The sequence below is a fragment of the Pristis pectinata genome, chromosome 25, assembly GCF_009764475.1.
Source record: "Pristis pectinata isolate sPriPec2 chromosome 25, sPriPec2.1.pri, whole genome shotgun sequence".
Lineage (NCBI taxonomy): Eukaryota > Metazoa > Chordata > Chondrichthyes > Rhinopristiformes > Pristidae > Pristis > Pristis pectinata.
This window is the reverse complement of record NC_067429.1, coordinates 5,904,881-5,928,231: the sequence shown is the minus strand read 5'-3', so window position 1 is coordinate 5,928,231 and position 23,351 is coordinate 5,904,881. Positions and strand designations below refer to the sequence as shown.

The window sequence follows — 23,351 nt, the reverse complement described above, 5'->3', positions numbered from 1 at the left end:
TGGGATGTTTTAGGAGGAATTTGATTTTATTTAAGCTTCTTTTGAGGAGGAGTTTGTTTCAACCGCCTGGTAGGAGGGAGTTTTTATTTTAGATTTTATTTTTATTCCCTCGTGGTCTTGGCGCCGGGTTTTAATTTGAGTTCTGATCCGGTGTCGGCCTCTGGGGCCCGTTAACTCCCCACGGCCTCTCTCAGGCTTTATCGAAAATTAATTTATCAAGTTATTAATAACATAAACTCACCTTTCGGTCCGTTGCTGTTGCTCCCCGCGCCTCCTGCCAATTCCAAACTGGGAGCCCAGCCCGGCCACCGCGCCTCGTAGGTGGACGCTGTCCTCAGGCGAGGCCGAGGCTTCTGCGGCCTAGTTCCCCCCCCACCAGACACCCTAAACCTGCTCAATTACACTTAAACAGAAAACTTTGCAAAGGTAAAACCAGGTGATTTAACAATAATTAGCAACGATCTGGGTGATTATTTGTTTTACATTTCGTCTGGTTATGTTCTTGTGCAATTGTGGCTTATAATTATAATTTTGGGGCCAATAATTTCCATACTTTTACAGCTAAGGTCTGAAATTGCAGTGTTTTGTGAAGTTTTACCTTTTGAATAAGTTTGTGTCTTAACCATGTGTATGTGCAGTAGCTTATTTCTTTTCCAGTGCTTGCTATATCGTTTTGGCATGCCAACTGGTATAAAAGTCCCTTGTGGGGCAATGCACAACCAGAGGCCAGTGTGGTGATGCTCTTGAGATTGTATGTCAACAGATATTTGTTAGCCAAGTGTATTAGCACATATTTAAGCAAGGCTGGTGGATTGAATTAACACAGAGATGGGGCTTGCGTGTTTCTGTTTTTATTTTCGGTTCTATAGAGTCACGGAAACAGGCCTTTTGACCCATCGAGCCCATGCTGGCCTTCAGGCATCCATTTACCCTCGTCCCATTTTATTCTCTCAGCGATTTCCCCCAGGTTATACCACTCTTCTACACTTTATGGACAATTTACAGCGGGCCAATTAACCTCCAATCCCCCACATCTTTGGGATGTGGGAGGAACCCGGAGCACCCGGAGATAACCCATGTGGTCACAGGGAGAATGTGCAAACTCCACATGGACAGTACTGGAGTTCACAACTGAACCTGAGTTGCTGGAGCAGTGAGCCAGCAGCTCTACTGGCTGGGCCACTGTGTCGCCTCAGCATAGAGTCATACAGCATGCCAACCAGTGGGCACCCATCTGAATTAATCTCATCTTCCAGCACTTGGCTCATAGCCATCTATGCCTAGGCGAGTCAAGTGCTTGTCTAGACACTTAAATGCTATCAGCACTCTGCCTCCACCACTCTCTCTGGCAATGCATTCCAGGTACTCACCATGCTCTAGGTGAAAAAGAACCCCATCAGATTCCCTCTAAATCTGTTGCCTCTTACCCTAAAGCTATGTCCTATAGTTTTATTCAACTCTGAAAGTTTCTTGCAGTCTATCCTATCTATACCTCTCATAATTTTTTTATACCTATAAAGGTTTTTTAAAAATTTATACATAATTTACACATAGGTATAAAGGTTTTTAAAACCATATGTGTGTTTGGCAAAATTATGTATTTTTGGTTATTAAAACTTCAGTCAAGGCATGCATCAATTTTTAGACTCTTAAGTATAGCTACGTTGAAATTGGTAACAATAACAACACATTCATATTTGAAGCTGTGTTAACTTGTTAAAATTTACTGTCAGCTACCAGGTAACGTTGTCATGGCACTGACTATCCACAAATTGATCATTAGTCAGTATGAGCATTTTGGAAGCCATATGTAATATTATTAAACAAGACAAATGAAAATGTAAAGAATATAAGATTGACATTTATTGCTGGTATGGAGTTTTATTTGTTAAAACATATAGATTTTTCCCAAGTGGACCTTCACATTGTGTCCACTTCTGGTCATTGGCATTTTGGAGAAAAATGTGAGGGTCCTATAGAAGGTCTAGAGGAAATTTACCAAGATGAGGGATTTTAGCGAGAAGCTTAGACTGGAGAAGCTGTGGATGTTCTCCTTTAGAGTAAAGGAGGTTGAAAGTAAATTTGATAAGGGTGTACAAGATGGAGAGATTTAGGTAACATAGCCAAAAAAATAAGATGCTTACATTTGCTGATGGTACAAGGATTGGGGAACACAGATTTAACGTTTTGGTGAAGAGATAGAGGGAGAGGTGCGAAGAAAACTTTTTATGCAGTCAGTAAGATTGATCTGGGATAAACTAGAAAATGTTGGAAATACTCAGCAGGCCAGGCAGCATCTGTGGATAAAGAAACAGAGTTAATGTTCCAGGCTGATGACCTCTCATGAGAACTGATCATCTTTCACTCGAGATCCAGGTTGGCCAATGTGGAGCTCATTGTTGAGCAGGAACAGTCAATAATTTCAAAAGGAATTTGGTTAGGCCTTTGAGGAAAATAAATTGACAGGACGACTGGGATAGAGTGAGGGAATGGGAGTGACTGGACTACATTAGATAAGATAAGATTTCTTTATTATTCACACGTACATCGAAACACACAGTGAAATGCATCTTTTGCGTAGAGTGTTCTGGGGGCAGCCTGCAAGTGTCACCATGCTTCCGGTGCCAAGTAGCATGCCCACAACTTCCTAACCCGTAGGTCTTTGGAATGTGGGAGGAAACCGGAGCACCCGGAGGAAACCCACGCAGACACGGGGAGAACATACAAACTCCTTACAGACAGCGGCAGGAATTGAACCCAGGTCGCTGGCTGTAATAGCGTTACGCTAACCATTACACTACAGAGACCAGCATAGGCTTGAGGGGCTGATTGGCTTCCTACTTCTATAATGACTCTGGCTATAAAACTGAAAAGTTAAAGCCCTTGAATAGTGAATAGCAGGACGTGTCTGAGGGGTAAATGATCTCTTTCTGTACAGTTCTGCCCCATGACCCGTCATCCCAGGCAGCAATGCTTTGCAGTCGGGAGGTTTTTCCAGGAGTTAGGAAGTAGAACTGCCGGTGTCTTTTTAGACTGAAGGAATTGGTGATGATTTTGTAGTTTCGAAGGATGAGGCTAGACTATGAAAGCCAGCTGTAACTCCAGTGATCTATAAATCTTCCATAAATTCTTTGGATTTGAACAATGTTTCAACAATGTTTGCTGCCTGCAAAGTTGGTGACCTCTCAATCAAACCATTCCTCTATTATGTTCTTGATCCTGAGTGTTTCCCTGAGTGCACCTTGGCTCAGAAATGTAGACAAACACCTCAGTAAGGATTGGAAGTGTTAACCAAATCTGACATTTCCTTCTCCCCACCCCACTAGCCCAAATGTAGTGCCCCTACTGATGCCGAGGCAGAAAACAAACTGGGTCGTGATATCACGTTGTTCAGACTAGGAGTCCATTGAACTATATGAGGAAACAGAAAAATGCTGAAAATATTCAGCAGGTTTAGCAGCATTTGTAGTGAAAGAAAAAGAGCTAACCTCTCAGGTTGATTAACTGGGAAAAGTGAAAAATTAGGTATGTTTTAAGTTCAGAAGTGGATGCTAGTTAGGCACGATGTTGGCATGGACATGGTGGGCCGAAGGGCCTGTTTCTGTGCTGTATGACTCTCAGAAAAGAGGAAGTTGTAGAAAAAATAAAGGGAATGGCTGTGATAGGATGGAAACCAAGAGGACACAGATGGTGGTGATGGTTAGCTGATCGTAGGTAATCTGTCTAGAGGAGGTGTAAATAGCAGGAGAGGAGTGAAAACAAGAGAGAAAAACAATGCTGGAACTTTGAGATGCGGAACTGAGCTATTGCTGTAAACCTGAAGTGAGAGAAGATGCTGGAAATGCCCAGCAGGTTAGATACCATCTGTCGAGAGAGAAGAACTGAGCTAATACTGCAGGTTGATAACCTTGTACCAGAACAGGCCGGCTCTGACACAAACTGGAAAGGCTGGTTATCTGAAATTGTGGAATTGAATATTGAGTTCCGTGGACTTCAGTGTGCCTTGGTGGAAGATGAAGTACTGTTCTTCAACCTTACTTTGGGCTTTGTTGGAACAATATAAGAGACCAAAGTCACACTGGGAGTTGGATGGAGAATTAAAGTGACAGGCAACTGGAATCTGAAGGTCACCCAGGAGAGTGACGTTTTGTAAAGCAATCACCCAATCTGCATTCGGTTTCTCTGGTGTAGAGGAGACAACACAATGAGCACTGAATGTATTATGCTGAACTGAAAGAGGTGAAAGTGAATTATTGATTCACCTTAAAGGACAGTTTGCTTCCCTGGATGATGGGAAAGCAGGAGTTAAAAGGGCAGGTGCAACAAAAAAAAATCTGCTGGAGGAACTCAGCGGGTCAAGCAATATCTGTGGGAGGAAAGGAATTGTTGCTCCAGATTCCAGCATGTGCAGTCTCTTGTGTCTCTTTTAAAAGGGCAGGTGTAGCATCTCCTGCTGTTGCATGGGAAAAGCACTGTGCGAAGAACTCTTATTGGTGGAGACAAAAACGTAAGTCAAAACAAAACTGTAGACACTGGAAATTCTGAAAAGCTAAAAGCTGCTGATTTCCAGCATCTGCAGAGTTTTGCTTTTTGAATCAAATGTTTACTAATTTGAGCAAACCGATGGGTGGGTGTACCATTGTACTTCTCTGATTGCTTCAAGAGATCTGCTGCCATAGGTGTAAAGGAGATGTTTGCACTTGGAAGATTTCAAAGTTAGAGAGTAATAAATGTATGAGAGTCGCTTAGAAATCCAATAGGTGATTCAGGGGAAACTTCTTTGCATCAAGAGTGGCTAGTACATGGAATATCCTGCCACACAGGGAAGCTGTTGCACTTTATGGGGAAATTAAATTAAACACAAGGGACAAACAATAAAAGAACCGGCAATCCCCACATTATGAGAAGGTTGCATTCCTAGCCTGTGTCACGATTTTCCATAATGCGAAGATGTGTCATCTGTTCATGTGTCAAGAAATGCGAGTTATTTCATATATAATTCATAAGAGTGAATTTTTATTCCATATCCCAGATTTTTTGGTGGTGAGTTGTGAATTCTGTAAGGGTGAATTTCTGTTACCCAAACGCCTGTAACGTGAGGGGTCGCCTGCATATGCTGAGTAGGTGGGATGAGTTAGGGTGGGAAGATAACACCAGGACTGATTGACCCAAATTGTCTGTTCCTGTTGTATCCTGATATATTTTGTTACTTTTATAAATTAATTTTATATCCTAATGTGTTCCTTTGAAAGTGGGTGGGGGTGATTGGTGGAAGGAAGGCTAGGAATCACCACAATCCATACTACTCTGGGGGAGGGGACATGTTCTATGTGAAACATAATTGGAATACCCAGCAATTAGTTTTGTGACGCTTGGGAAATTGGGTCAGCTGGTAAGAGGGAATACCAGTAGAATTTTACTTCCCCTATAAGGTAATAATAATCTCTGCAAACCTGCGAAAGCATATCTCGCTGGGGATTGTGAGTTGAACCAGTTCTGTTTGCAACAGTTGTCTTTATACATGGATGAAATGGTGCTTCACGGTCATTTTAACTGCACAGACAATCTCTTGGGCATGCGCGCTTCTTGTTCTGGTGTTTGACACAGCTTTTAAATCACAGAAAATGCTGGAAAAAAACTCAGCAGGTCAGGTAGAGAAATAATCAACGTTTTGGGTATGCAACCCTTCATCTGAACTGGTTTTTGTTTCACTAACTTTTAAATCGCCCCTTATGTTTCAAACATATTAATATTGGTGTTGGTTTATTATTGTCACATGTACTGAGATACAGTGAAAAGCTTTTGTTTGTTTGCCATCCAGGCAGGACATTCCATACATAAGTACATTGAGGTAGTAAAAAGGAAAACAGATTGCAGAATGTAGTGTTACAGGGAAAGTGCAGTGCAGGTAGACAAAATGAAATCAATATGAAAATAAAAATAATGTAGCCAGCTTACCTGAAGATTAAGTGGGATGTGGTTTAAGGCCATAAGTGGGGAATAAAGTCTCTGCTGGGCATGCCAACAGCCGTCCATTTGACATCTTGTACAATCCTTTGTATTTTTACTCCCAAACTTCCCTCATTCCATACCTTTTGGTCATTTTCTCTCTCTCTCTGACTGCCCCATCGACTAGATGGCCTCAACGTTTTATCCCCACGCCAACCTTGGCCTCACCCTGTCAGAGAGATTCACTTTGTGCTGTAAGTTCCTCCCTTACCTTCTTTGCAACAAAAAACAAACCTTCCCAATTCTGATGAAGGGTTGTGCTCCTGAAATGTTGACTCTGTTTCCCTTTCCACAGATGCTGCCTGATCTGCTGAGTGTTTCCAGCATTTGCTGTTGTTATTTTATATATATCGATAACAATCCACCCTGTCTCCTTCCATTACACCGGGTGCTGTTTCATAGTGGCTGCTACACTCTGGTACCATGCCCACATAGGACTGTTGTGTGGGTTGGTGTGAGGGTTTTGTCAATGAGGTATCACAGTTGAGCTTCTCCCGTGGTATCTGTTGGTCCACCCACAGCATGAATAATAATTAGGGATACAGTCACTGCTTGTGCAACGCCAAAACCTTCAGTCTTGCACAGATCTCTGATGCTCCCACATTCTGAATTTAACACAGGAGTTGTGTGTGTGATTCAAACTGCAGATGCCAACTGGGCCCTTAGCTCATGTGACCTCCACCTTTAATTGATTCCTTTGTCTTTTGGAGACCACTGAATTTTGTTAGTAGTATGAAATTGTTCTCAGGTCTCCTCTTCCAACGTTGACTCAATGAACATATGTCCCTGCAGTTAATCAGATCATAGGTTTCAGAAAGAATCACTAGAGTTTCTGCTGTTATTTTTGAAGTATTGCTTAAGCAAAGTGCTAAAATTGTTAGTTGACTACACAAATCCTTGTGAAAGGTTTAATTGCAGTAACCTGGATTTGGGTAAGATTAGAAACTTGGGGTTTCCTAACTGTGTCTTTTGGATCTGGTCTTGACTCCCAAAGATGGGACAACCCTGTCCTGCTTGAACTTCTTTAATCTTGTGCTTTCTGTGCAAGGGATAATAGATAAGGACTTTGCCTTGATGGTGTATTGGAGCATAGCATTTGTAGCTTAGAAATAGGCCAGTTAATGAAAATATTGATTTAGTTACCATTCTCTGAGTTAAACGTCTAAATGGGCAGCAAAGATGAAAAGACTTCCCATCAAACTTCAAGAGGAATTTGACTAAGAGGAATACTCGTGGCATCTTGGTTCTTCTGTAAGAGATATGTTACAAAGTTTAATAGGGACATTATTCTGTTTCTGTTCTGTTTTGTGATTCCATGCAGTAGGTGAAAGGTTAAAGACTGGGTAGGGAAGTCTGTAATAATACTTTTAAAAATGACCAACTCTACTGTTTTCCCTTTGCAAAATCAAATTATTTAATTTAGGGAAAGAATTTGATATTACTGTCCTGGCATGATCCAGCTTGGGTAACCCTCCTTTATTCTTACCAAAGGCACCCACGCATGTGATATAGCAACTTGAAATGACATGATAGAGCCTCTGTATTGAATTATTATGTGTAGGATTAATAGTTCCATTTCAATGTTAAATGCTGTAACTTCAGAAACCATGTTGGCTTATTTTCTTTTGCCTTGGTGTGACCTGAAAGTTGTCTTTCAGAGTTAATTCATATCAGGACTTCTAAGACTTTTTTGGAGGGAAATTTTGATCTGTGTAGTGTTAACTGCAATGTGCAAAGGACAAACAAAAATAGAAATAGTTAAAAATAACAGAGCAAGGGAAGATTAATGTTAAAATATCTACAGCAGATAGCAAACTTAAGCACAAACGCCTGACTCAGCTGAATTGTATATTGGGGAGAGTCGAAGGCAGTTTTATAAAGGCTCCTACAGATCAATAAAGCAATGAGAAGCCTTTGGAGAGATCAGCAGATGTCATACCTATGAGATGATGAAAAGTGGAGGAAGGAGGGCATCAAAATAACTCTTTCATTTATGTGCTTTTCACGTGTCTTTGAGGATGCCCCAAAGAGCTTTACAGCCAGTGAAGTAATTCTGAGATGTAGTCACTGTTCTAATACAGGAAAAATGTCACTCAGTTGAAATACGTTAAGCTCCCACAGACAGGTGAAAATGACTAAATAATCTGATTTTGGTCATGTTAACTGAAGGCTTATGATTGACCAGGACAGTGGGGAGAACTCCCTTGCTCTTCTCCTTAAAAGAAAACGTCTTGGGATCTTTATGTCCACCTGAGAGAGATTAGATGAGGCATCAGCTTAACATCTCATCAGAAAGACCACACACCTGAGTTGGCAGCATTCCCTCAGTTCTGCACTTCTGTATCCATCTAGATATCAGGGCTCAAACTTTTGGATGTACTCGCTATGTGCAGTTGGAGCACTACTTTGGATGGTTCGTGCACTGATTTAAAGGTTAAAACCAGCCAGGGAAAGAAAGAAATTGTTTTATATCATGCCTTTTACGTTCACTCAAATTACTGCATGACCAAAGGTTTTGAAATTTTACCACCGTTGTAATGTTGGCAAAAATGGCAGCTAATCTGCATGTAAGATTCCTCACTGTTATAAATGACTAGATAATCATCTTGATAAATAACAGTAAGAAGAACTTCATGCATCACTCCAAGTCATGCCAGTGATCTTGTATGTCCTCGTAATCAAAGACCCCACCCACCTGGGACATTCTCTCTTCTCCCCTCTCCCATCAGGCTGAAGATACAAGAGCCTGAGGGCACATACCACCAGGGTCAAGGGCAGCTTCTATCCTACTGTTATAAGACAATTGAATGGTTCCCTTATATGATGACATGGACTCTTGACGTCACAATCTACCTTGTTATGACCTTGCATCTTATTGTTTACCTGCACTGCACTCCCTCTGTAGCTGTGACACTACTCTGTATTCTGTTATTTTTATCCTGTACTACCTCAATGCACTGTGTAATGAATTGATCTGTACGAACGGTATGCAAGACAAGTTTTTCACTGTACCTCGGTACAAGTGACAATAATAAACCAAAACCAATGACAGGTGGTGATACAGACCATTGTACAAACATGACTTGCTGTCTCATTTTGTTTGCTGACATTTTTATAAAACACCTTGGTTCATTTTATGTTGTTATAGGTGCTCTATAAATGCACAATTTTGTTATTGGATTGGTCATTGGGAAGCTGTTACCACTTGTAGATAAAACCAAATACAGGGGCCATACTATAGGATAAGAACATAATTAATAGGGGCACTAGTTGGCCATGTGGTTTCCTGATCCTGTTCTGCCCAATCCCCATTTTCCTAATTTCTTTTGTGTCCCAAAATTTATTGATCTTGAATATTCTCAACAATAGAGCATCCAGAGCCCTTCACTGAGAGAATCCTCCCAGTGAAGAATTTTCTCCACATTTAAGTCCTAAGAGGCCAACTTATACTATTATCCCTCTAGTTTGAGATTCTCCAGCCTGATCCTCTTGATGTCTACTGTTACTAATTCCTTTTTAGATCTTTGTGGTGGTGCATTGGGTAGTGATATTATCTCACAGCTCCAGGGATCCCTGTTCAATCCTGTTTTGCAGTCTTTATTTTCTTTTCACTGTCTTGTATAATTTATGTTTTATGTGTTGTCTGAACCTATGTGTTTGTGATGCTGTGCAGGCAAGGCATTGCACCTGTACCTCGCTGTACTTGTGCACATGACAAGGAACTTGACTTGACCCCTGGTGCTGCCTGTGTGTAAGTTTGCACGTTTCTCTTCAGACCACCTAGATTTCCCTGGGTGCTCCAGTTTCTTCTCGCATCTCAAACATGCTGGAAGGTTACTTGACTTCTATAAACTGTCCTTAGTATAAGTTAGCGGCATAAAGAATCAAAAAGAGGCAGAATACTGGAGTAAAGGGAAGTGTGGAGAGGGGGAAAGGGACTCATGGGATGGCTCCCCTGGCAGCCAGCATGAATGTGATGGGCTAAATTACATCCTTCTGTGTCATGATAAGATGTGTCAATAAGATCAGGTCTCTTCTAAGGTGATCTTATTGACACATCTTATCATGATCAATGGATATACTCAAGCTTTCCTTGTACAAGACCCCACTTGGAGTACTGGTCAGACCCCACTTGGAGTACTGTGCTCAGTTCTGGTCACCTCACTACAGGAAGGATGTGGAAGCCATAGAAAGAGGGCAGAAGAGATTTACAAGGATGTTGCCTGGATTGGGGAGCATGCCTTACGAAAACAGTTTGAATGAACTCAGCCTTTTCTCCTTGGACCCATGGAGGATGAGAGGTGACCTGATCAAGGTGTATAAGATGATAAGAGGCATTGATTGTGTGGATAGTGAGATGCTTTTTCCCAGGGCTGAAATGGTTGCCACAAGAGGACACAGGTTTAAGGTGCTGGGGAATAGGTACAGAGGAGATGTCAGGGGTAAGTTTTTTACTCAGAGAGTGGTGAGTGCGTGGAATGGGCTGCCGGCAACGGTGGTGGAGGCGGATACGATAGGGTCGTTTAAGAGACTTTTGGATAGGTACATGGAGCTTAGAAAAAAAGAGGGCTATGGGTAAGCCTAGTAATTTCTAAGGTAGGGACATGTTCGGCACAACTTTGTTGCTGAAGGGCCTGTATTGTGCTGTAGGTTTTCTATGTTCTAAGTCTTCCCCAGGTTATGGATGCCCGATTTATGTACAACCCATACATACGAATGGGCGTTTGGGAGACTGGCAGGATGGATTTGCCAGCTGCTGAGGGGCTGCAAGAATCTTCTGCCGCCTGGGAACTTGGTTCGTGGCCGCATTTCAGACTGGTGAACTGTCCGGGTTACGAACAGTCCGTGAAACGGAACCCTGTTGTAACCTGGGGAGGACCTGTATGGCAGTTCCTTTATCCCATGTCTCTGTACTAGTCATTAATACTTTCATGTGGGAACTCAGAAAATTAAATTTTACCCAGACAGTGGTTAGAATGTGGAAGTTACTTTCAGAAATCGTGGGTGAATACCATTAGTTTATTTTTATCCATGAGATTTTGAAGTCATTGGCAACGCTGGTATTTATTATCCCTCCCCAATGAAGATGCACAGTATTGGGTCTGGAATCAGGTAGAAGCCAACTTGATGAGCAGGCACAGTAGTGTAGCGGTTAGCGTAACGCTTTACAGCACCAGCGACGTGGGTTCAATTCCGGCCACTGTCTGTAAAGAGTTTGTACGTTCTCCGCGTGTCTGCGTGGGTTTCCTCCGGGTGCTCCGATTTCCTCTCCCATTCCAAAGACAGACGGGTTAGGAAGTTGTGGGCATGCTATGTTGGCACCGGAAGTGTGGCGTCACTTGTGGGCTGCTCCCAGAACACTCTACGCAAAAGGTGCTTTTCACTGTGCATTTCGATGTATGTGTGACTGATAAAGATATCTTATAAGAATGACCATTGTTACTTGCATGGGTCCAGTAGTTTCATGGTTATGATTACTGATGCTGCCTTATCTCAGATTTATTTAATTAAATCTGCTGTGGTGGAAGTGAACATCATGTTTGTGGATCAATGGTTCAGGGCTCTGAACACTGGTCTAGCAACTTAACCGTTATCCTTTCAATGGAAAAAGTGATGAACACACAAGGGGTAGAGGAAAAGAAGTTCCTGCGGTAGGAAAAAATGAGGAGAGGTGGGAGGAAGTTTGTGTCTAACATAAGCTCTGAAATAGACCTACCGTGACATGTGATGTCGAAAACAAGAAGGCATAAGTTTAAGGTGAGAGGGAGGAGTTTTAAAGGGAATCTGAGGGAAAATTTTTTCACTGAGAGAGCGTTATATCTGGGACGTGCTGCCAGAGGAGATGGAGGAGGCAGATACTGTCAGTCACTACATTTAAAAAACATTCAGACAGGCAAGACACAGAAGGATACGGACCAAATGCGGGCACGTGGGATTAATGCAGATGGGTAAAACAGATGTCATGGACATGATGGACTGAAGGGCCTGTTTCTGTGCTGTACAACCCTGAATCCATTTTTGTTTCTGTGCTGAAATTCTTTGTGAACCATGTTTGCAGCACATTTCTGAAAGGCAATTTAGATCAATTCTATATTTGAGATCACATTTATTTTTAACTGACCAAACCTGTTTCTCTCATCTTAGATTGGGGAGATTTGATTGTCCAATGGAAGTGAGATTTATTTTGAAGTTCTGAATCAGAATGGATGCAAGTTAGTGAAAATGGAAAAAAAACACAGATGCTGGGAATCTAAGTTATAAACAGAAAATGCCGGAAATAGTCAGCAGGCCCGACTGTATCTGTGGGAAGAGAAACAGAGTGAATGCTTGACCTGAAATGTTTCTCTTCCCACACATGCAGCCTGACCTGCAGTGTAGTTACAGCACCTTCTGTTCCTATTTTGATGTAAGTTAGACTTAGCTCTTTATCAGGCAACAAAATCAGCATTAATTAATTTACTAATTGACTTGACCTGTCCCTAACCATAACCTTCCTCTCCTACCAAAATAACTATAAAATTTTTCCCATCATGGTTACAGTTTTCTTCACTGTATTCCCTAATTTCATTGCTTGTAATAACTTGGAATGTTTTTACAGTCTGGATTCTAGACGTAGGCTGTGGTGACATGTTCACATCCGCGTGCCTCTGCAAGAGCTTGAAAGAAACAGTGTGCTTACTGCTGTGTAGCAGCAGTTGGTCCATCTGCAAATAATAACAGAAAATGCTGGAAATCCTCAACAAGTTGAGCAGCTTCAGTGGAGAGAGAAACATGGTTAATGTTTCGGGTCGATGACCTTCCATCGTACGAGATAAAACAAATATTAAGTTTAGAGAAAGGAGGATGGGAGAGGGATGGAAGGCAGGGGAGATTAAATGACAAAAAGGATGATAGTGAACATTGAAGAAAGGTAGTAGTAGGGAACAGTTTTTGGGGGAGATGTGCATGCAAATTAATTATTTTAAATTACCCGTGGATCTTGAATGCTGGAAATTTGAAATGAAAAAGACCAGAAGCGTGAGTATCTGAAATTGTTAAATTCAAAGTTACAATGTCTCTAACATAAGATGAGGTGGTGTTTCTTGAGCTAATGTTGGGCTTCAGTTCACAGGGTAGGAGTCTGAAGACTGAGGTGGGGTGGGATGGACAATGAAAGCTGATTATCCAGTCTGTGTTTGTTCTGCCTGATGTACACTGTATAGTAACCTGTGCAGTAAAATGTATTGTTAATACTGTACAGTTCACTGTACTCAGTGCTCACAATGTAGTCTCCTCTATCTTAATAGTTTTTTGTATTAGTCCATTCAAGCAATTACCAAACCTTCCTAAGGTGTGTAATAAATAAAAATAATATTGCCTTTTAAATTCATTCCATGTAAAAATGGAACATTGAGGGGTTTTTTTTCGCAGAAGGCATTATTGCACCACCACTCTGACCCTGAACTTGGACTGCTACATCTAAGTGTTGGTACTGAGTGAAACCATTTCACAACATACCACTGTTATTTATGTGTAACCTAAATGTGGCCTCAGACAGACCCGCTAATAGATTCTAAGCTCCTCCTTTAAATTTGATGGGCACCCAGGGATGAAAGTCCTGTTCACGTTGAGAGGGACAGCGGAGATTTGGGACTCAAGAATCTTACAGCATGGAAGTAGACGAACAGACCCTTTGGCCCACTGAGTCTGCACTGCTCATTAAGTTCCCATTTACACTAAACCTATTTATTCTCCCCAGATTCTACCACTCACCTATACATCAGGAGCAATTTACGGTGGTCAATTAATCTACCAACCCTTACATGGATAGGATACTGTAGATATCCTTAAGATCCTGGTGGAGTCCAGCTTCAATGACTTTCAAGATACTTGACAACATGCAGGAGAAAGCAGCCCAGTACACTGTAAGCAGGGACTCAAGCCTGAAGGACACAGTGAACTAGTACCCCCTTCACCAAGTTTGCTTCCTCCACTGCTAGTGCATTGTGGCTGCTGTGTGTACCATCAACAAAATACACTACAACTACAGTCTACTACTATAGCATTTCTCAAATCCTTGACCCCTGCCATAAAGGAGAACAAGAGCAGCAGGCACATGGGACCACCACAAGGAAGGCGCACCAGTGTCTTTACCTTTTTTAGGAGGTTGAAGAGGTTTGGCTTGTCACCAAACACTCCCACAAATTTCTGTAGATGTACTGTTGGAAGTGTCCTGACTGCATCATCGTCTGGTACGGCAATTCGAATGCTCAGGAATGTAAGAAGCTGCAGAGCGTAGTGGACTCTACCCAATGCATCACGGACATATCCTCCCCACCATTAGTAGTATCTATAGGAGGTGCTGCCTCAAGAAGGCAATGTCCATTATCACAGATCCTCACCATCCGGGCTATGCTATCTTCTCACACCTGTCATCAGTCAGGAGATACAGAAGCCTGAAGTCTCACACCACCAGGCTCCAGAACAGCTGCTTCCCTTCAACCAGTCACTTGAACCAACCTGCACAACCCTTATCACTACCTCGGGTACTTGTGCATATGACAGTAAACTTGACTTTGACTTTGACCACATCTGAAGGTTCCTCTCAATGTCTAACACCACGCTGACTTGCAAATGTATTGCCATCCCTTCCTTGTCACTGAGTCTAAATACTGTAACCCCCTCACCGATGGGAGTAGTTTGACCAGGAGGATTGCAGCAAAGTTAAGAAGGTGTCATCCACTTTTCCAAGTGGAGTTAAAGATGGGTATCAATGCTGACCTTGCCAATGACGCCTATATCCCATTTAACCTGGAAAAGTATTGGCTGTCAACCCTGATACTTGGAAAAGGCATGGAATTTATATCAATCTACTGTACTAAGACTAATGCAAAGACCTGACATTTTAGATTTTCCTTAGTGTGAAGATTGGCGATTGTACTTTCATTAACGTTGTGGAAATTGCCTGTGTGTGAATTCTTTTTTGTGGAGTAACAATTGCACAGCAGCTACCACATAGACCGCTCTTGATTTAATGGCAAGGAGAGCCAAGACAATTGGAGACTAAAGTTCTGCTCCACAGACTTCACACACTTGGAGACACACATGCAATTTTTGCCTGCAGTCATTTCAGTTGGGCTCCCACTGTATCGGCTTACCTCAGCTCCTTCCCACTACTTTCCCTCTTGATTCCCACAACATCTCTGCCTTGTGTGTCTACCGACCATTACCACCTGTCCTCAATGAGGCCACTTCAGAATTGCCCGTCACCCTCCCCCACCCTCACCCACATCCACCCTAAAAGCTGACCACCACCACCACCCCCCTGCCCCCCCGAGACCAGGGACCCCCAACTGTGGGTAGGCCGAGACCAGGTACCCCCAGCTGTGGGCAGGATGAGACCAGGTACCCCCAGCTGTGGGCAGGCTGAGACCAGGGACCCCCGTTTTGGAGTGCACTGGAAACTGGAAGTACAACAGGAGAGTAAAAAAAAATGAAAACACTACCAATTTGGTTTGAAATACCTGGTGTAACTATTTTGTTAGTTAATAAAGACAATGGAGTTGGCAAACCCAAGTCCCCAAGTGCGCAGGCTCCAATTCCTTTCCCAGCTGAGGCAAGTCCATCCGAGCAATCCGTAGGATACATACCTGGGCTTTGGACACTGGCCTCTATTCCATGTTAATGTCCACACGTCTGTAGCAGTAGTGGCTGTTACCTACAGAGAGTGATGCAGGCCAATTAGACTAATGCTTGCCTGGCAATGCTAAGCAAAAATCTGTGACCCTGGTTAGCTCTCCACCAAAAACCTCTGGAATCCTCCTTTATCTTCATTCTCAGTAAAGCATGAGAAGGACAGTTAATTCTTTGATTATGTTGAAAGGATTGGAAAGAGACCATAAGTGACTTTCCTAAACCTCCATCCTAAATATGTGGGACTGAAATAGTGTAACATCAGCACAAACGGTGCAAGTGAATCATACTTCTGAGCTAAATACAAAACAGTTCACAGGGCTCCTTTTGAAGTTTCCCATTTCACTTCCTTTTATGTCTGACATTTCATGTAATTGGTTCCTGTTTTCTCCTGCCCATTTCTCACTCCTAACCAATTTGTCCTTTTCTTCCCCTCAACCTAATTTACAACTCCACCCCACCCCCTCCCCCCCCCCGCCCCACCAAAACATGCCCTTTTCATGAGGGCAGGAGCAGGATCCTTCTTGGTTTGAAGTTCCACAGGCTCCTGCGTCGTTTTGTTACTTCACCCAGTTTACCATTCTTGTTCGTGTGTGACGTAATCAGCTGTGACTGCAGTGCAGTCAAGGTAAAGATTTCAACCTATGCCAGATCCTCTCATTGCTCAGTTAACCTTGGTGCAACTTGTAGCAATCACTGTGTGGTATTTGGAAGTATTTGTCATCTTCATTCATTTGCAGTTCTGCCGAGACCCAGATAACTCAGAACATAATCAGTGCAGAGCCAAGCCATGTAACTTTTCGAGTCTGCTTCACCATTCAGCTAATGCTAATCACCCTCCACTTTATCACCCTGTTCTTGTATCCCTTGAATTTCCGACTGTCCAAAAACTCTATCAATTTTATTCTTAACTATACTCGGTGACTAAGCAGAGATAGCCCTCTGCAGCAGAAAATTCTGAAGGTTTACAAACTTGTGAATAAAGAAATTTCTCCACGTCGTAGTCCTAAATGGCTGACACATAATCCTGCTCCTGCTCCCGCTCCCCGTCTGTCCCTTTTCTCTGTCCTCCTGATCTACCCAGTTCCTCCTACACCCACCCCCCAGCCCCCCATCACCCTTTTTCGTTACTCTCCTCCATCTGCCCATCACCCACCCACTCCCTCCACGGCCCCCACCCCCCCCCCCCACTGTTCCCATCTGCCCTCCCCACCTCCCTTATTTGGTTCCACGCTCCACCTTCCTCTCCTATCAGATTCCATCATCTGCAGCCCTCTTGTTCCCTCCACCTCCCACCTCCCAGCCTCTGTCGCTATTTCCACTTTTCCATCCATCTGCCTATAACCCCCCCTCACCTGGATCCACCAATCACTTGTAGCTCTTGCCTCACCCCTTCTTTCAGTTCAGATTAAGCATCTCGATGCGAAACGTCGACTGTCTATTCCCCTTCACAGATGCTGCCTGACCGACTGAGTTCCTCCAGCACTTTTCTATTTGAGAGAATAAAACCCCATTCTGTTCTTTCTATCCTTCTCCAAAAACCCTATCATGAAGAGAGTCAGTCTGACGAACCTTTAACCTGACCTGTGTGGACTTTATATCTTTACTCATTGGATCATTTGGATAAGATTTGAATCTGAGATGGTAAGAATGCTGAAGTGGACGTTACAGATCTCTTGAGAGCTTGCCGAGCATCCTAAACTTGTTATCATCTGTTACCTTGTTTCCAATTGTTGGTTTACGTTGCAATTAAAGTGACTACAGTATTTGTCTGTATAACTACAATGGTTGCACTGCAAAGTAATTTAGGTTTGAAGCCCTTGGGATGTTTTAAAGTGAAGCAGCGGAATAGCACAAACGTTCAGGTTCTTTCTTCCCTCCTGTCCTGTGACATGCAGCACATCTCAAAGCTTTCTTTGTAAGTAGGTTATAGATGTTAACTCATCGTCCCACCATTCGTCTTAGAGGGGTATGAAAGATCCATTGACCTTACTTAAAAGAGCATGGAATTCTCCACTGGGCCCTATCAATATTTATTCATTACCCAATTTCACAGAAACAGAATGTCTGATTATGGGAGTTTGCTTTGTGCAAATTAGTAATTCAGTTTCTTGCATTCTGACAGTGAAGACTTCATTGACTGAATCCTTTGGGGTGTCCTCATATGAAAGATGCTCTGCAAACAAACGTCATTTGAATCATGGTGAACTTTAGTCATCATTATTAGACCTGATATCATCCTCCTTTATCTACAGGTGTACAATTCGCAGCAAGGATTCACTGATTGTTTCTGAGTTTGTGGGTACCAAGTCCTGTAAAAATTCTGAAGATTTTGCCCAAATGATTCAGACCACGGACTTTTCCATGTGGCCAAATGGTGTTTTTTTTATTAGATTTTGTTACTTTCCAACCAATTGGAGTTCATATCTTGACTCCTCTTCTTCCCTCAATTTTCCTTCCTTGCTGTATGGAAGGATCTATCTTCTGCTCGTCACTGACCCAGAAGACTGACTACAAAATGTTGAAGATATCTTTAGTGTAGTGTTATAGCTATTGAATTGATGGCCACCTTATCTGTAGGATTCTGTGTGGCGTTTTGTTAAAGATGAGGTTTTTGAAGCTGTTTAGCCTCTATTCACACATCAGCAATTATCACATCAATGAAAACAGGAACAATTTGCTGTTTTTAAAAAATTGCGAAGGTTCTGCCAAAATCTGACGGTGAAGACTTCATTGACTGAATTGAATCAAAGAATATAGTGTCATGTAGCATAGAGGCCCTTCGGTCTATCATATCTATGCCGACCATCAAGCACCTATCAATACTAAGGCACGGTAGTGTAGTGGTTAGCGTAACGCTTTACAGCGCCAGTGACCCAAGTTCAATTCCTGCTGCTGTCTGTAAGGAGTTCGTACGTTCTCCCCACGTCTATGTGGGTTTCCTCTGGGTGCTGCGGTTTTCTCCCACATTCCAAAGATGTATGGGTTAGGAAGTTGTGGGCATGCTATGTTGGCGCTGGAAGCGTGGCGACACTTGCGGGCTGCCCCCAGAACGCTCTACGCAAAAAGATGTATTTCACTGTGTGTTTCGATTTACATGTGACTAATAAAGCTATCTTATCTCATTTGCCAGGACTTGGTCTGTTCCCTACTATGCTAAGGCAATTCAAGTGTTTATCCACATGCTTCTTAAATGTTGTGAGAGTTTATTCAAATTTGCACATTTATTTGGATAGTCACAACCAAAATTATGATTACCTTATTGAAGTTTCTAAAACTAAAGCGCATATTCTCTGCTAACATTAACTTTCTGCAGCATACATATTAAGATTAGATTTCACTTAAAGTATTTTATATTTCATTGATCTTCAAGTGTTAAGGTTAGCAATGTATTTCATTTACTTTCATGTAATATGTTACTGTACCCCAGGTTCCCAGCAGGCAGCCATGCAGATAGAACTCTGAACTGTGTACCCAAATCAGTGGAGTGTAAGGTGAAAGATGTTAACAGAGATCATATAAGAGAAACTTTCCAGTCCATGCAGCATTGCAGCGAGGAGGAGGATGACATCAGAGGATTGAGTTGTGAGGAAAGACTGCAGGAACTAGGGCTTTACAAAATGAGGTAACTAAGAGCAAACCTTATAGAGTAAATAAGATAGCAAACAGTATCGGACAGTTGGCCCAGAACTTTACATATGACAGCTGGCCGAGGTGATAGAATGAAAGGCAAAAATCTTTCTGGTGAGGGAAGAAAATATGTAACTGCCATCCAAGGGAAACCAATAATAACTCCAGGGAAGGAAATTAGATTTGTATAACTGCTTTTGAAAACGTTAAGGAAAAATTAACAGAGCTTAAGATGACAAATTATCAGAAACTGATAGTTCCCACCAATGGTGTTTGCATGGATTTTACTGGTGCAGGCCCACTGCCAATCACAGTTCTCCCTTAATGTGGCTGCAGGAGGTCATGTCTCGCCGGAATGAAGCATGCCTGAGTCTAAGAATGTGGTCTAAACAGCGAAGGGTCCTCAAACAGCTCAACAAGAGTGACTGTGTTTCTAAAACTGCCCTGAAAACCTTTCAAGAGCTGTTTCCAGCTCTGGTGGGTGTGGAAAGCTGAAAGGGTTTTAAATACTTCTGAATGCCGCTGATAATTCTTGATGCGGCCCTTGCACTTTATTTGTTTTTCTGCACTGCACTTTCTCTGTAGCTGCAACCCTGTATTCTGCATTCTGTTTTCTTTTTACTACCTTTATCAAACGCCTTACTAAAATCATGTACACCACATCCACTGCTCTACCTTCATCAATGTGCTTTGTCACATCCTCAAAGAATTCAATCAGGCTCGTGAGGCACGGCCTGCCCCTCACAAAGCCATGTTGACTGTCCCTAATCAGCCTGTGCTTCTATAAGTGCCTGTAAATCCTGTCTCTAAGGGCCTGTACTGTGCTGTAATGTTCTATGTTCTACCTCAACGTGTATACATGATCTGTCTGGATGGCACACAAACAAAGTTTTTCACTGTATCTCGGTACAGGTGACAATAAACCAATACCAATAATTAGAAACTCCTAAGAACCATTAAAGAATGAAAGAAATCAAAAAAATTTTTTAATTCAATTTAAAAACACATAAATAATTAAAAATTGTAAAAAGGTGCTGAAAATAATTAACTTTTAGGAAAAGGTATTTACCTTCTTTGTAGCTTCCCTGCAGTCTTACAATTCCCATTTAAGTTTCTGGACTTTCTGATCCTGCACTATGTTTATTCTGGAGCAGGATCTGAGAGCCAATTCTCTAGTGTAAAAGCCCCAGCTCTACCTCTGGTATCTGTGTAGTCTAGTGGTGGAGTGTATTGAAAGATATGGTGTCAACTATCAGTGAGTCATTTTGGGACTTCAGTGTTTGACTACACATGCATGAAAGTTCCAGACTTGCTGGCAGTTAAATAGTGGAACCTGGCAGTTCCATTCAGAATGGCCATGCATTTACCAGCAAAATCTGGGCTACTCAAGGCAGTAGGTGAAACTACACACCAAAAATTCTCTTTCATGTGAATTACACCTTGAGATTGGAAAATTAAAACTGTTCATCTACTGTTTAAGAAGGACCAGGAAAAAAAACATATAACTACAGGCCTGTAAGTTTTAAATTGTGGGGAAATTCCTGGTATCTTTCATAGGATACAGTGACTCCTATGAGAGAGTCATTGTTGGTTTGTAATGGGTAGCTCACATGTGACTAATTTAGATGTACATTTTGAGGAGGTCACTTGCATGGTCAGCTGGGGATTGTCTATTGATGGTGTCTAAATGGACTACTGGGAAGTACTTGAGGTCATTATGAGAAATGAGAGTACTTGGAGAATGAATTGGTTATTGGATGGGAAATATGAGACAGAATAAAGGGTTTGTTCTCTGATACATGGCAAGTAGCGCTCCCTGGAGATCTATACCAGGACCAGTTTTGTGTAGAGTTGTGAATGTCCAAGTTCACAAATGATGCTAAATTGGAACATCTGTATGATCTGGATGTGGGGGTAAGATTACAGAGAGATTTGGATAGCTCAGGTGAATGGACAAAACCGATGAGAAGTGCTGTTTCATTTGTACTGAGTCTTGGGCAGATCTGGACTGCTGTGGGCATCTAGCCTCAGACTAATTGCATTATCCCTGGAGAAAGTAGAGCATAGATTCACCAGAAGGATAGCAGGATTTAAAGGGTTAAAATTATTAGGACAGAGTTACGAAGAACTACCTGCCATGGTGGAGAACTGAGAAGAAGACAATCGTAAATTGGGAGTATCAACATATTGGAATGAAATCTGGAATCCCTTTTCACATCAAGAGTAATAAACATCTGGAACTAATTCCCCAGTTTTGGTCCTGAAGCAGATGTGACACAACGGACTCAACGGGGTGAACAGCTTATTCTCACACGTAAGAGGTTATGCATATACAATTCAGACTTTGAGACAGAGAGAAATGGAGGCAAAATTAAGATCACGATAAGAAATAAAAATAGGAATCAACCATGCAGCTCTGTAGCCTGTCATTCAATAACATGAAGTGACCCTGTGCCACTATTCTGTTTGATTCCCATGTTCCTTGACTCCCACAGTGTATAAAAGTCTCTCAGTCTTGGTCTTGACTCAGTGACTGAACATCCATAACCATCTGTGGTAGAGAATTCCAAAGAGTTTCTTGGGAAGCATGGTCGTTAAGATTTTTAAATTTTGGTTGTGGGTCCTTCAAATATGCGATCATATGTGTTCTGCACTTCCCCCTGTGTTGGATCCAGAGTTGCTGTACTACCCCTGAGTTCTCCCAGACCTTTTCTTAAAATAAAAGTTGCAATTATACAACCCTGTAGTTATCTAATCTTTTCCATGTGATATATCTCTCATCCTATTCTTTGTAAATGTGGTCTTGTACCACACTTTGGGTCTTAAACCTTCACCCAGGTTTCTTTATAGCTGTCAGTGTTTTATAGCTGTTGTGATAGAAGTTAAAGTCTGACTCATTTGTTCTTAAGGTGAAATAACAATTATTCAGCTTGTAGGCAGTCAACTCCGAACAAGTGAGAAGAGTGTCTGAACAGGTAGAGAGCGGGAATCTAGTGTTTGCTGTAGGGCCTGTTCATTGCTGAGTCTTGTTTCTTTTGCATAATGCTTTGCTGGATTAAATGGCCCTTGCAAGATTAGACATAGCCATGCTGGGTGTGGTACCTTTCACTAACATGGGGTCAGTTTACCACCTGTGCGTTAAGAAAAGAATATAACTAATTTGTTCATTTTAATGTAACTCATTATTGGAGTAAGGCTTACTAGAGTAATAGAATCAGAATCAGGTTTATTATCACCTGATAATGTGAAATTTGTTGTTTAGCGGCAGTAGTACAGTGCAAAGACATAAAAGTGACTATAAATTACAAAATAAATAGTGCAAAAAAAAAGGAATAACGAGGTAGTGTTCATGGGTTCATGGACCATTCAGAAATCTGACGGCAGAGGGGAAGAAGCTGTTCCTACATCGTTGAGTGTGTGTCTTCAGGCTCCTGTACCTCCTCCTGGAATGGGCAGGTTGTCTTATGAGGAGAAGTTGGGTGGGTTAGGCTTGTAAATACTGGATTTAGAAGAGTGAGAGGTGGCTTGATTTAAACATACAAGGTCCTGAGGGGTTTGACAAGGTAGATTTGAAGAGGATTTTTCCTTTTGTGGGTGAATCTAGAACTTAAAAGTAAGGTGATGCCCATTTAAAACAGAGACGAGGTGAATTCTGTCAGAGGATCATGAGTCTTTGGAACTCTCATCCTCAAAGGGCAGGGAATGCAGAATATTTGAATGTCTTTAAGGCAGAAGTAGATGGACTTTTGATGAGCAAAAGGTTGAAAGGTTACTGTGAGTGAACAGGAATGTGAAGTTGAGGCTACAGTTGGATTAGCACCATCTTATTAAATGGTTCAGCAAGTTGGAGGGGCCGAGTGGCCTCCTCCTCCTTCTCCTGATTTATATTTTTATAGCTGCGAACAATTTCAGCGCTTCTTCCTTAGCTTTTGATGTTCCTTTTGTGAAGGATCAAAAGCCATGTGTTCAACTTTTTTCTTTGGTACACATTCCTCAACACACTTATAGAGAGTTCTGGACTCAGCCTCAGCACATCACAA

The 23,351-nt window shown here is 42.1% G+C and overlaps 1 protein-coding gene across 4 annotated transcripts in view; it reads left to right on the top strand.

Annotated features, from left to right (window-relative positions):
- Positions 1-23,351, top strand: part of LOC127583083 (phosphatidylinositol 5-phosphate 4-kinase type-2 beta) — a 113,199-nt gene that overhangs the window by 970 nt on the left and 88,878 nt on the right. The gene's annotated exons all lie outside the window — the stretch shown is intronic.